General features: G+C 42.2%; 1 non-coding gene across 1 annotated transcript; it reads left to right on the top strand.

Annotated features, from left to right (window-relative positions):
- Positions 1-2,515: 2,515 nt before the first annotated feature.
- Positions 2,516-2,597, top strand: trnas-gcu (transfer RNA serine (anticodon GCU)). Its single transcript has one exon. It is a non-coding gene; the product is annotated as a tRNA-Ser (tRNA).
- The last annotated feature ends 10,241 nt before the right edge of the window (positions 2,598-12,838 follow it).

Genomic DNA, 12,838 nt, shown 5'->3' with positions numbered 1-12,838 from the left:
TCATAGTGGAACTGTAAAACCTTTAGGTCACACTCAGTGGGCGTATTGTGTGTAATCCTTGTCCTCATTCTCCACCAAAAATATGTAAAGAAGTTAGAAATGGCACAGACGCTGTTTCCTGGATAGCAAGATATTAGAAAGACAAGTGACGTTGTTTTCTGAAACATAAAATTATCAGAAAGGATACAAACGGGATGATAGAAAGAATGAAGGAGTTTATTCACGAGATTTGGAAATGCTCGAGCAGAAACACGCAAGTATGATGTAAGCAAATGAGATTTTCACATCACACAAGGTTTGAATGAATAAATCGGGAAAGTCCCTCTTTCTCGTGAATAAATAACTTTCGTGAGAGCTTGAAAACCATTAGTGAATGGTTAAGAAAAGTTTGGATGAGATTTTCTTCCACTGAATAGAGTTATTTAAATCGTGAACGAATTTCCAGAAATAAAACGTTGAAGCTTACTTCAGAGTGAGTTAAAAATTACACGAACAAACGTACAAGGAGAGAATTTACCATTGAGACAAAGTCAGTGTGGTTGCGTCACAATTTCGAATTTGTTGACTTCAGACACAAAGACATTTCATGAACACGAACAACTGAACAGTACTCAGTATAACAAGTTCATGGATTGGTAAGGTGTGACGTATTATTCAAGGTGAAACTCTGTAAATGGAGCTCATGCCCTAAAATAACTGCAGACGGAAGTGATATCCTAATGAGTAGGAATTGAATCGTCACTTGGAGAGGCAACACTTACTTTAAAGATTTGACCACATTCACATGATGTTAAGTATATTTCGTACATTCTTAACTCCACCCAAGAAATCCACCAAGAAGACTCTGTCCTTTTGTATTGTTAACCCTCTGTACTTCTCTGCAGCACGCCATTTCAGGTAAAATATGCTCAGAACAAAATTCAGTTCAATGCAACATTCAAACGTTCCAACGTGATTTCTTTTTTGATTATTGCAACAACCTTTGTGACATTGCAACAAACTGTGTAACATGAAACCAGTTCAACATCTTTTTTTCCCGGAATTTAACGCAGTACACATGGGAAACGTTATCCATCTGCTGAAAAATCACCTTCGGCTCTCTCTCCACATATGTCTCTTCACGTTTTAGATACTTGCAGTATGTTTGTTGATCAAGGAGTCATTATCCAGAAAAGGTTGTTTCTCAATCCACAAACACGGTATTTTCCCATAAACTTGACTTTGCTCAATATCACCTTCTGTCCGTATCCCTCAACACGACGACAAATTGAAGTTGCTCCATGTGAGGCTCAAAATTAAAACTTCGGCACAGCACACCCCACTATACTTAAACAGAGATACCGTGCACTGGTCACCTTCAGCACAGGAGCAACACATTAATGCTTACCTCCACATTCCTGGTTTTACCTGAACGTTTGGGAAACGGAGTTTCTCTGATTCCATGTCTAGTAACGGGGATTATATGATCATCTTCACCAGTGGTTCTGTCCCCGAGTGAGGAAAGTGGTGAGGTACTCATTGTAAAGATGGGTAGATTGATGAATTGTACGATTTCATCTTTTGCCTTCACTAACCCATGAGCTTTTTATTTTGTTTTGCATCTGTAGAAATCTTAAAATCTTCATCTTGAACAGACTCAATGACAGATCTCCATTGTGTCTCTGGCATCGAATTTCATAGTGTAAACTCCCTGTGAATTCTTCCACCGCAGTCCGCTGTTTGGGAAGTGTTCCTGTTGTGGGAAATGCACTTCCGCGTGTGTCACCTGCTGCTCTCAGCATGCGCACTGGCACTGCAATCATTTTCCTTCTGACACTTGCTCACTGTGTTGCTGTGATCATACAGTGACTTGGTGTCGCACGGCCCAGGAAAATGATGCAGATCAAAGTTTTTGCATTGGTGAGTTCAATTATCAATTTAGCCTTATTTAGGATTTTGAAATTGTCTGTTCTGTACACAAGTGCGTGTCAAAAACATCTGAGCGGAAGTTAGGTGTTCCGAATAATGACATTCAACACTATGCACTCTCCTCCAGTCTGGAAAACAATTCCTCACAGGCAATTTAATAGACAATAGACAGCAGGTGCAGGAGTAGGCCATTCTGCCCTTCGAGCCAGCACCACCATTCATTGTGATCATGGCTGAAGATCCTCAATTTGTATCCTGTTCCTGCCTTATCCCGATAACCCTTTACTCCACTATCCTTAAGAGCTTTCTCCAACTCTTTATTGAAAGAACACTTCCTGCTGTCTCGGGTTCTTCATTCCGTTGACTTCAAATCTTCACAGAATTCAACAGACCTTGTTACATATTCATTTCCTCGTTTTTTTCTGATCACTATGTGCATCGTGTGACAGTGGGAGTGCACTTTCCCCACAACCCAGGGGTCAGACCATCGTCTTGGAACCGTACTGTGTTATTTCTCATTTCACCAACACCAGGGAGAAATATCTGCTGCTCTGCATAATTTACGCAATTCAATTATTCATAAGGTAATAGCTTCGTTTGCATCTGTGACGAGGTGGCCGAGAGGTTAAGGCGATGGACTGCTAATCCATTGTGCTCTGCACGCGTGGGTTCGAATCCCACTCTCGTCGCTGTTATGAACGGCATTTCCGTGGTGTTGTTTTCAGATGATCACAGTTATCGTGTTGAAGTTGGAGCTCCAATAGTCCGTTCATATGCATCGACGCTGTTACAGAATTTCAAAGAATAGTTTAAGCTTGTTGACTGAAATGGAGGTTACATTGGAATAAAAAAAAGGAGCATGGTTTCCTTTTTCAAGTCAAGTTGCTGTGAACGTGTTTTTGTATGAAAGACATCCAGGAAAATCAAATAACGAGAGTTGCGAAATGCATGTTTATGCAAAGGGATTCATAATGAATGTTTTGTCAGATGAAATCTGGAGGAGGTTGAGTAGAAGTAATTCATCCTGGTGAAAAGAGCACAGCGAGACAGCACAAAATAATGGAGATATTTCAAAGGGGCAGGGCGTGGGTGAAGGGGCACTGAGAACTGGCTGTAAATGCACAGTGGAGAATTGCCGCTGTGGGTGCCGTGCATGGGCACAGAGAGACTTACACATTGGTCTCGCCCTCGCCCCTTGCTCTCGCCATTGATGAATGCTGGACATAAGGCACAGATAAACACAAGATGTGGGAAGCAAGCTCCCTCACGTTATGCACACACTGGATGCATCACATTGATCTATGAACAACTGGAGAAATCAGCATGTCACCTATAGGGAGTTAAACTAAACTGTGGACCAATAACTGCAGATTCATGCAACATAAACATGAAAAATAATTTAAAATGTAGGGTGTAGGTTTGCTTGCTGAGCTGTAGGTTTGATATCCAGACGTTTCATTACCTGGCTAGGTAACATCATCATCAGTGGCGACCTCCAAGTGAAGCGAAGCTGTTGTCTCCTGCTTTATATTTATATCTTTCTCCTCGATGGGGTTCCTGTGGTTTGTGGTGATGTCATTTCCTTTTCGTTTTCTGTTTGGTTGATAGGTGGTATCACGATCTGTGTGTTTGTTTATGGCATTGTGGTTGGAGTGCCAGGCCTCTATGAATTCTCGGGCGTGTCTTTGCTTAGCCTGTCCTAGGATAGATGTGTTTTCGCAGTCGAAATGGTGGTATTTTTAATCCGTGTGTAGGGCTACGAGGGAGAGAAGATCGTGTCTTTTTGTGGCTAGCTGGTGTTCGTATATCCTCGTGGCTAACTTTCATCCTGTTGTCTTACGTAGTGTTTGTGGCAGTCCTTGCATGGAATTTTGTAGATGACGTTGGTTTTGTCTCTGGGTTGTTCTGGGTCTTTTAAGTTTGTTAGTTTTTGTTTGAGAGTGTACGTGGGTTTGTCTGCTACTAGGATTCCGAGGGGTCTTAGTAGTATGGCTGTCATGTCTGAAACTTCTTTGATGTATGGTAAGGTTGTTATGGTTTCTGGCTGTGTTTGGTCTGCTTGTCGTGGTTTGTTCTTGAGGAATCTGCAGACTGTCCTTTTTAGTATCTGTTCTTCTCGAATACGTTGTATAGGTGGTTCTCCTCTGTTTTCCGAAGTTCGTCTGTGCTGCAGTGTGTGGTGGCTCGTTGGAATACTGTTCTGACGCAGCTTCGTTTGTGAGTGTTGGGTTGGTTGCTGGTGTAGTTAAGTATTTGGTCAGTGTTTGTCGGTTTTCTGTATGCGCAGGTTTGTAGTTCTCCGTTGTCCTTTCTTTCTCCTGTGACATTCAGGAATGCGAGTTTGTTGTCGGTTTCTTCCTCCTTGGTGAACTTTATGCCTGTGAGGGTGTTGTTGATGATGTTAAATATCTTTACTATCTTGTTTCGTTTTGTGATGACAAAGGTGTCATCTGCGTAGCGGACCTAGATTTTGGTTTGATTGTTGGGAGGGCTGTTTGTTCTAGTCTTTGCATTACCGCTTCTGCTATGAATCCTGATAGCGGAGATCCCATTCGTGGGCCCTTGGTTTCTTTGTAGACTATGTTGTTGAAAGTGAAGTGGGTAGTCCGGCACAGGTCCACTCGCTTCATGATGTTTTCGTTGGTTATGTGATTGATGGTGGTTGGTGTGTGTGATGGTCTGTTCTAAATGTGTGGTAAGTGTTTCCTTTGCCAGGTCGATGTTGAAGAATGTGAACAGTGCTGTAATGTCGAATGAGATCATTGCTTCCCCTTCCTCTACTCTGGTGTTTTTGATGATTTTTAGGAATTCCTGGGTGGAGTGGATGGAGTGCTGTGACTCTTCTATGAGGTATTTCAGTCTGCGTGTAGTTCTTTGTCCAGTCTGTAAGTTGGTGTGCCGGGTAATGAGACTATGGGTCTGAGGGGGCTCCTGGTTTATGGATTTTTGGTAGTCCGGTTCGACTTGGGAAACGCATTGATCCTGAGACAGTCTCAGCAAAGACATGCCAGAGAATTCCCAGATGCCTGGCACTCCAACCACAATGCCATAAACAAACACATAGATCAAAATGCCATCTATCAACTCCGCAGAAAACAAACCGAAAATGACATCACCACCAGGAACCCCATCGAGGAGAAAGATAGAAATAGAAAGCAAGAGACAACAGCTTCACTTCACTTGGAGGTCGCCACTGATGATGTGACCTAGCCAGGTAATGAAACGTCTGGATATCAAACCTACAGCTCAGCGAGCAAACCTACACCCTAAACCTCAACCTGAGCTACAAACCTTCACAAACCTTGTGATTTAAAGTGTCTTTATTCGCATATCATTAATAGACTTTTCGTTATTATACCCATCTGGTTGAAATAAGAAGACACCAGATTTCAAGATGGATGACAACGTTACCAATTTTGTTTTGAAATTGAGATCTATTTGATCATTTTACATAGTGAACAAGTTAATTTTAAATAATGCAAACCACATTCTCTCATCTGCATTAAAAGTGTAATTTCAATATAAAAATTGTCCTTACTAATTCGCAGTTACTCAACATGAAAAATAGGATGTAATTTTTATTAAGCATAGATCAATTAGCACCATTATCTTCCTTCGGATTGACTGCAGTATGCACATTCTAAGTAAGGTTTAAGAAAGAATAACTTTTGGAAACAATGATTCGGTGGTGACTAAAAATAATATTAGGTTCTCATGATGCGGATATTCCACCAATGGCTCCAGTGGTGGAAATGTTCAGTGGGCAGTATTTCTATAATGGTATAGAAGTATGTGAGCTGCCCGGGATGGGAGCTCCCACTTCATCTGGAGCAACGTCTTTTGACGTGGACCAGGGAACATTGTGACATCAGTCTGGGAGTTCCAACTACACCTGCAGCAGCTTCTGTTGACATGGAGCAGCAGGGAGCATTGGCACATCCGAATGCAAGATCCATCCTCATTTGGAGAGGCTTCAGTTAGCATGGAGCAGGGAGCTTTGCAAGATCCATCTGGGAGCTCCACTCTCACCTGGAGCAGCTTTTAATGACATGTAGCAGTAGGGAGCATTGGGACATCAGACTGGGAGCTCCAACCTCACAAGTACCAGCGTTTAATGACATGTAGCAGCTGGGAGCATTGGGACATCAGAGTGTTAGGTCTAACCTGAACTGCACCACTTCTACTGACATGGAGCAGGGAGCATTGGGACATCAGACTGGGCGCTCCAACTTCAAGTCGAGCCGCTTCTATTGCATTGGAGCAGAAAGGAGCATTGGAACGTCAGGTTGGGAGCTCCAACATCACCTAGAGCAGCTGGTATTTACATGGAAGAGGAGGGAGGATTGGGACATTAGGCTGGGGGAAAGGATGTTCAACTATTTTAATCTAAAGTAAAATATGTTTCAACAGCTCAGATGTTAATTGATTTATGAAGGATCTTTCCCTGGAAAATAATTAATTATTTAGATAGTAAAGACAAGTCCTGCAAATATTCAACTCAGGAAAACGTATTGTTACAGAGAGAAATGGGAGTGATGTTTCATGTCTTTGTCTTTTCTTTTCTGGCCGACTCTGCACTGGATTACATCAGCGGAAGGACGTTTTCACTCATTTCCTGCAAATATGGACAGGTCATTAACGTAATCTAAAGCTGAAAATTAATGGGAATATGCGATGTTATGATTAGGCTGGAGTTTACCTCAAATTATGGTGAAAACGCAGCAAAGTCCGTTGCAATTTCCAAGATCAGCAGGGACCTCATTGATTGGCTGATCAGATTGTCAATGGTCGTTTTTTTGAGGACAATTTGAAGTGAATCAATAATGGTGATTATCTTTGTTTTTTGTTCACCTTGTGACTGCTACTGCTATTGCTCATGTCCTTGTTAACACCACAGCCCTGCAGCGTGTAAAGTCTCAGCTGTGCATCTGGCCAGTGGTACAACCATTTGTATAGCTGGCTACGGATCAGGTGGTTGTAGGTTCGGCTTTTACTTTGCGCAAGCGCATTATGGAGATTCATCACACATCCAACCTACTCATTTTTGTTATGCCGAGGTGGGTACTATTTGAAACTTTCATCTCCACGAACGAAAATTCTTTCACTGTCTTCGACCAGTTAAACATTGCCAAGAGCTATCAAAGTAAAAATCACACAGCACCAGATTGTATTGAACAGACGTATTTGGAAGCACCAGTGTTCCATGCACTGCTTCTTCATCAGGTGTTTGTCAACTGTTGGAATCTAAAATGGCTTTGTGTGATTATTGAATTTATCCACCCCAATCCAACACCAACACCTCCACGTCATGGGTACCATCGACACCACGAATGGTCAGTTAAAGTCCAGATGATCTTCCAAAAAATCGCGCATATTGACGTACACACCAAGTTTCTGCAAAAAAACACCCACCTGATGAAGGAGCGGCTCTCCGAAAGCTCGTGCTTCCAAATAAACCTGCTGGACTCTGCCCTGATATTATGTAATTTTTAACTTTGTCTACTCAACTCAAACACTGGTACTTCCATATCACAGACAACATCAGTCATGTCCCACGGTTGTCAGAGAAGGCAATCCTGAAAGAGTCCCACACATTGCTCATGGGTACGTTTCGTTTTCAGAAACCAACGCACTCAGTCGCTGCAGCTCCTATGTATGAAAAGACAGAAAAGAAATAGCTGAGACTCAGTTTTAACAATATTTTGAAACTCTTTGGGAAGTGGAATCAGAGGAGAATGAAGGATTAACTGTCTGACTGTGCAGAGAGTGGGAAGGCACCTTTCCCTTCTTTGATGAGCTGGGGTGTTGACTGATCTAAGGCATGAAACAGATTCCTGGTGGAGCTGCTCTCGCTGCGTCAGGAACAAGAAGTTCTGATTTCCTGAACGGTAATGAAACCCAGGCCACTCAGTTAAAGCGCTCAATACTAACCACGAGATCACCAGGGATGAGGGCAGAAGCAGTTGCACCGTTTCTTCATAACACAGTTTTTGGAATTATGTCACTGCAGATATGCTTCCCCTCAAAAATGATTTAATTATCGAGTGTTTACAGCACGGAAATGGGTCCCATCATCTCATTTCCCAGCACTTGGTCTGTAACCTTGTGAACTCTAACGTTTCACCTGAATGCTAATTTCTCTGGAACATTTTAATCTCGTAAAACACAATAAATGTGATTAAAGTTTGAGATGGGAACTGAACCCCATTTTTACCCATAGACTGAAGCACGCAGGCACATTTCCCCAAGTGTGACACAGGCCTCGGGAGAAAACAAGCAGAAAGTCAGATTTCACCGACTGGTCTGATGTTGTCCCATTTCAGAATTCAACACCAATGTCTGGTTACAGCAAAGAAAGGAAGCATTCAGCCCCTCCCGTCCCAGTGTTCCTTGCCCATTGTTTCCCCATTACTCTGTGGTTTATACTGCCTCACCACGTTCTTGCTGCCAAACTTGATCACTGCTCACGCCCACTATTTCCTGTCCTGCCGAACGGTTTGCCTCAAGTTCTTGCAATGAAAAGCAGGAATGGTCTATTTCAAGCACTTTTCTAGTTTACAACGACAGTGTTATCACCACTGAGCAAGCACATTGCCAGCTCAGAGAGAAGGTCTCACCCTTTAGAAACTGAAATGCAAAGATGATTGGATAGCCTCAGTATTGTAAAACAACCAAGAAGACCGGAATAGGGCCGAGGGGATCACGCACAGTCGGATGGGAGAATAGAATGGCGAATCTCATGATGTCCAGGGTGATGTTAACAGAAATCTTCCCTGAGAGGATAGTGATGAGGATTCACTGATTTCACTGTCATGGCTTGTTAAAGGTTAACGTTTACAGTAATCAATATGAAATACAGCCTGATATTTCGAAGCAGAATGATGTTGTGCAGCAGACAGAATCGTTTCACTGCATGAGCTAATAAGAGAGCTCAGAAGAGCCAGGAGGAGACATGAGAGCCAGGAGGAGACATTAGAAGTTGTTGGCGCATAGGATCAGGGTTAATCCTTTGGCTTTCCATAGGTATGTCAGGAATAAAAGAACGACGAGAGTTAAATTAGGGCCAATCAAGAATAATAGTGGGAAGTTGTGTGTGGAGTCAGAGGAGACATGGGAAACACTGAATAAATATTTTTCGACAGTGTTCACGATATAAAATGAAAATATTGGCGAGGAAGACACAGAGATACTTGCATCTGGATTCGAAGACATTGAGGTTCACAAGGAAGAGGTATTAGAAATACTGCAGAGTGTGAAAATCGACAAGTCCTCTGGGCCAGATGGGATCTATCCTAGTATCCTCTGGGAAGGAAGGGAGGGGATTTCCGAGGCTGTGTCATTGATATAGAAATCTTCATTGACGACAGGAGTAGTGCCTGGGTACTGGATGATTGCAAATGTGGTTCCCTTGTTCAAAAAGGGTAGTAGAGACAATCCTGGCAATTCCAGACCAGTAAGTCTCACTTCAGTTGTTGGTAAAGCTTTGGAAAAGGTTACAAGAGATAGGATTTATAATCATCTGGAAAATAATAATCTGATCAGGGACAGTCAGCACGGTTTTGCAAAGGGTAAGTCGTGCCTAACGAATCTTATGAGTTTTTTGACAAAGTGACCAAACAGATGGATGAGAGTAAACAGGTTGATGTGCTGTATGTGGATTTCAGCAATGTGTTCGATAAGTTTCCCACAATAGGCTATTATACAAAATGCGGAGTAATGGGATTGTGGGTGACATATCAGTTTGAATCAGTAATTGTCTCGCTGAAAGAAAACAGAGTGTTGTAGTTGATGCAATATGTTCATCTTGGTGTCCGGATACTAGCGGCTTTCCGCAAGGGTCGATGTTGGGTCCACTGCCATTCGTCATTTTTATAAATGACCTGGATGAGGGCTTAGAAGTGTGGGTTAGTAAATTTGCGGACAACACTATGGTCGGTGGAGTTGTGGATCGTGACGAAAGATGTAGTAGTTTGCAGAGAGACATAGATAAGCTGCAGAGCTGGGCTGAGAGGTGGCAAAAGTAGTTTAATGTGGACAAGTGTGAGGTGATACACTTTGGACGGAGTAATCGGAATGCAAAGTACTGGGCTAATGGTAAGATTCTTGGGAGTTTAGATGAGCAGAGAGATCTCGGTGTCCATTTACAAAGATCCCTGAAAGTTGCCACCCAGATTGACAGGGTTGTTAAGAAGGAAAACAGTGTTTTGGCCTTTACTGATTGAGGGATTGAGTTCTGGAATCAGAAGGTTATACTGCAGCTGTACAAAGATCTGGTACGGCCACATTTGAAGTATTGTGAACAGTTCTGGTCACCGCATTATAAGAGGGATGTTGACACTTTGGAAAGGGTGCAGAGGGGATTTTCTAGCATTTTGCCTGGTATGGAAGGAATGTATTACGAGGAAAGACTGAGGGCCTTGAGGCTGTTCTCGTTAGAGAGAAGAACATTGAGAGGTGACTTAATGGAGACATACAAGATAATCAGATTGTTAGATAAGGTGGACAGGGAGAGTCTTTTTCCAAGTATGGGGACGGCAAACACGAGTGTCCCAACTTTAAAGTGAGGCGGGATAAGTATAAGACAGATGTCAGAGGTAGTTTCTTTACTCAGAGAGTAGTTAGGGCATGGAATGCTTTGCCTGTAACGGTGGTAGATTCGCCAAGATTAAGTGCATTTAAGTCGTCATTTGAGAGGCATATGGAGGTACATGGAATAGTGTAGATGGGATGGACTTCAGATTACTATGACAGGGCGGCGCAACTTCGAGGGCCAAAGGGCCTATACTGCGCTGTAATGTTCTATGTTCTATATGCTACAGTTCCACATCAGCAATGTCATCTGCAATTGCCTGACGTTCAATCAGTTTAAAACAAGAACTGAGGGGGCGTCAGGAAAATGGAAGGGGAATAGTGGTTTGTGAGAGTTAACTACATGCCTCGTGGATCTAGGTTCAATGTAGATAATGAATATCGGTTTGACTGTTTACCTTGGTATACTGATCACTACGCATCAATTACCCAATATTGTCTGCCCTTTGTGTGTTGTTCTTTGTACATTTCACCTCGCTTCAGTGCTCCGGGAATCCACGCTTTTTAAAAATTTGGCACATTTTACTCAGGTCGGTTTTGCAGCTTCATATTAAGGCCAACAATTTTAGGAACAGGTAGTCACCATTCAGGCCATCAAGTCTACTCTGCTATTGAATGGTTTCATATCTGATCTGATGACCTTGAACTGCAATTTCTTGCCTTTCGCCAGAATGCTTGATGTCTTTGCTGTTTGAAGATCTGCCGATCTCAGCCTCATTACACCTAATGACATTTCCTCAACATCTTTCTGCTACAAGAAAGTCCACTGATCCAGAACTGTCTGAGAGAATAAATGCTTCTTCATCTCTATTTTAATTGTGAGATCCGCATTCTAATACGAAGTTAAAAATCGCACAACACCAGGTCATAGTCCAACAGGTTTAATAGAAGCAATGGCTTTTGGAGAGCTGCTCCTGCATCAGGTGGCTATGGAGTACACAGTGGTAAGGTACAGAATTTATAGCGAAATGTTACAGTGTAATGTCACTGAAATTATAGATTGGAAAAATACCTTGATTGCTTGTTAAGTCTTCCATTTGTTAGAATGACTATGTAAGGTTCATTTCTTTCTTATGTAAATCGAAAAACTTTCTTTTAACCGTTACATTCTCAGGTGGACTTTACCAATCTGCAGACAAGGATGCCTTAAGATATGGTACATTGGTGAAGCTGTGCAAAGGCTACAACAACGGAATGGGCGCTGCACATTAATCAACTGACAGGTGTTCCCCTTCCCAGTTGGAGAGCAGTTCAGTGATCCAGGACATTCGACCTCGGATCTTCGGGTGACAATCCTCAAACGCGGTCTTCGGAACAGGCAGCAGCTAAAAGTGCCCCCACAGAGACTGATAGCTAAATTCGGTACCCATGGTCATTGGGTTCATGTCACAGTACAGGTGATCCCATTGCCCTTTCTAAAAACAGAGACCCTCCTACACACACACACAGACACACACACATATCCGTCTGTTGGGTGAACTTGTACTTGCAGAGTTACATTATACTTTGCTCAAAAACTTCATGAATCCATGTAAGTCTCTGGTAAGTCATTTTTATAAATTAGAATCAGTCTAAACATTATGGAACAGACAGCAGCACACGGCGGCAGACACCAGTTGTTCAACTTCACCTGAGAATAAAACTTTAAAATAAAAAAGTTTTGCGCTTTGCATATGAAAGAAGTGAAGCTAACATGGTAATTCTAACAGATCGGAGACTTAGCAAACAATCAAGGTATTTTTCAATGTACAATTTCAGTTACATCACACTGTAAACATATGCTATTAATTCTGTGTCTTGCAACTGTGTACTCCACAATCATCTGATGAATGAGCAGTGCTCCGAAAGCTAGTACTTCCAATTAAACCTGTTGAACTAGAACCTGGGGTTGTGTGATTTTCAAATTTGCATACCCCAGTCCAAAACCGGCATCTCCAAGTCATTCGATACGAGGTGCTCTGGTCACAGAACTAAACTTTCTGCATCCAACTTATTAAATCCTTGAAAATACCTATATGTTTCAATGAGGATCATTTTGTAGTACTGAGTCTCAGCAGGCAAAGGCAACTTATTTCAGCGTTTCTTCCCATTTGATTTCATCTCTGATATGAAATTCTCACTGAAATGACAGAAGGGCTACCTTTGCTGTTTTGTAATGTCAGGAATTCATGTTAAATTTAAGATTTCCATAAGGAACAACAAATTTTTTTCCCTAACTGGAAATCAACATTGGGAAATAGCAGTGAGACAGTTGCATTTCAGCACTTTCGCACCCAGGACGACATATGCAATCCTTGGTACTTGTCTTGATGACTTTATTTTTGCCGATTTGGTTCAGTTG

Source organism: Chiloscyllium punctatum, chromosome 18 (genome assembly GCF_047496795.1).
Source record: "Chiloscyllium punctatum isolate Juve2018m chromosome 18, sChiPun1.3, whole genome shotgun sequence".
Lineage (NCBI taxonomy): Eukaryota > Metazoa > Chordata > Chondrichthyes > Orectolobiformes > Hemiscylliidae > Chiloscyllium > Chiloscyllium punctatum.
Note: the sequence above shows the minus strand (reverse complement) of the source record. Positions and strands in the feature narration are given on the sequence as shown.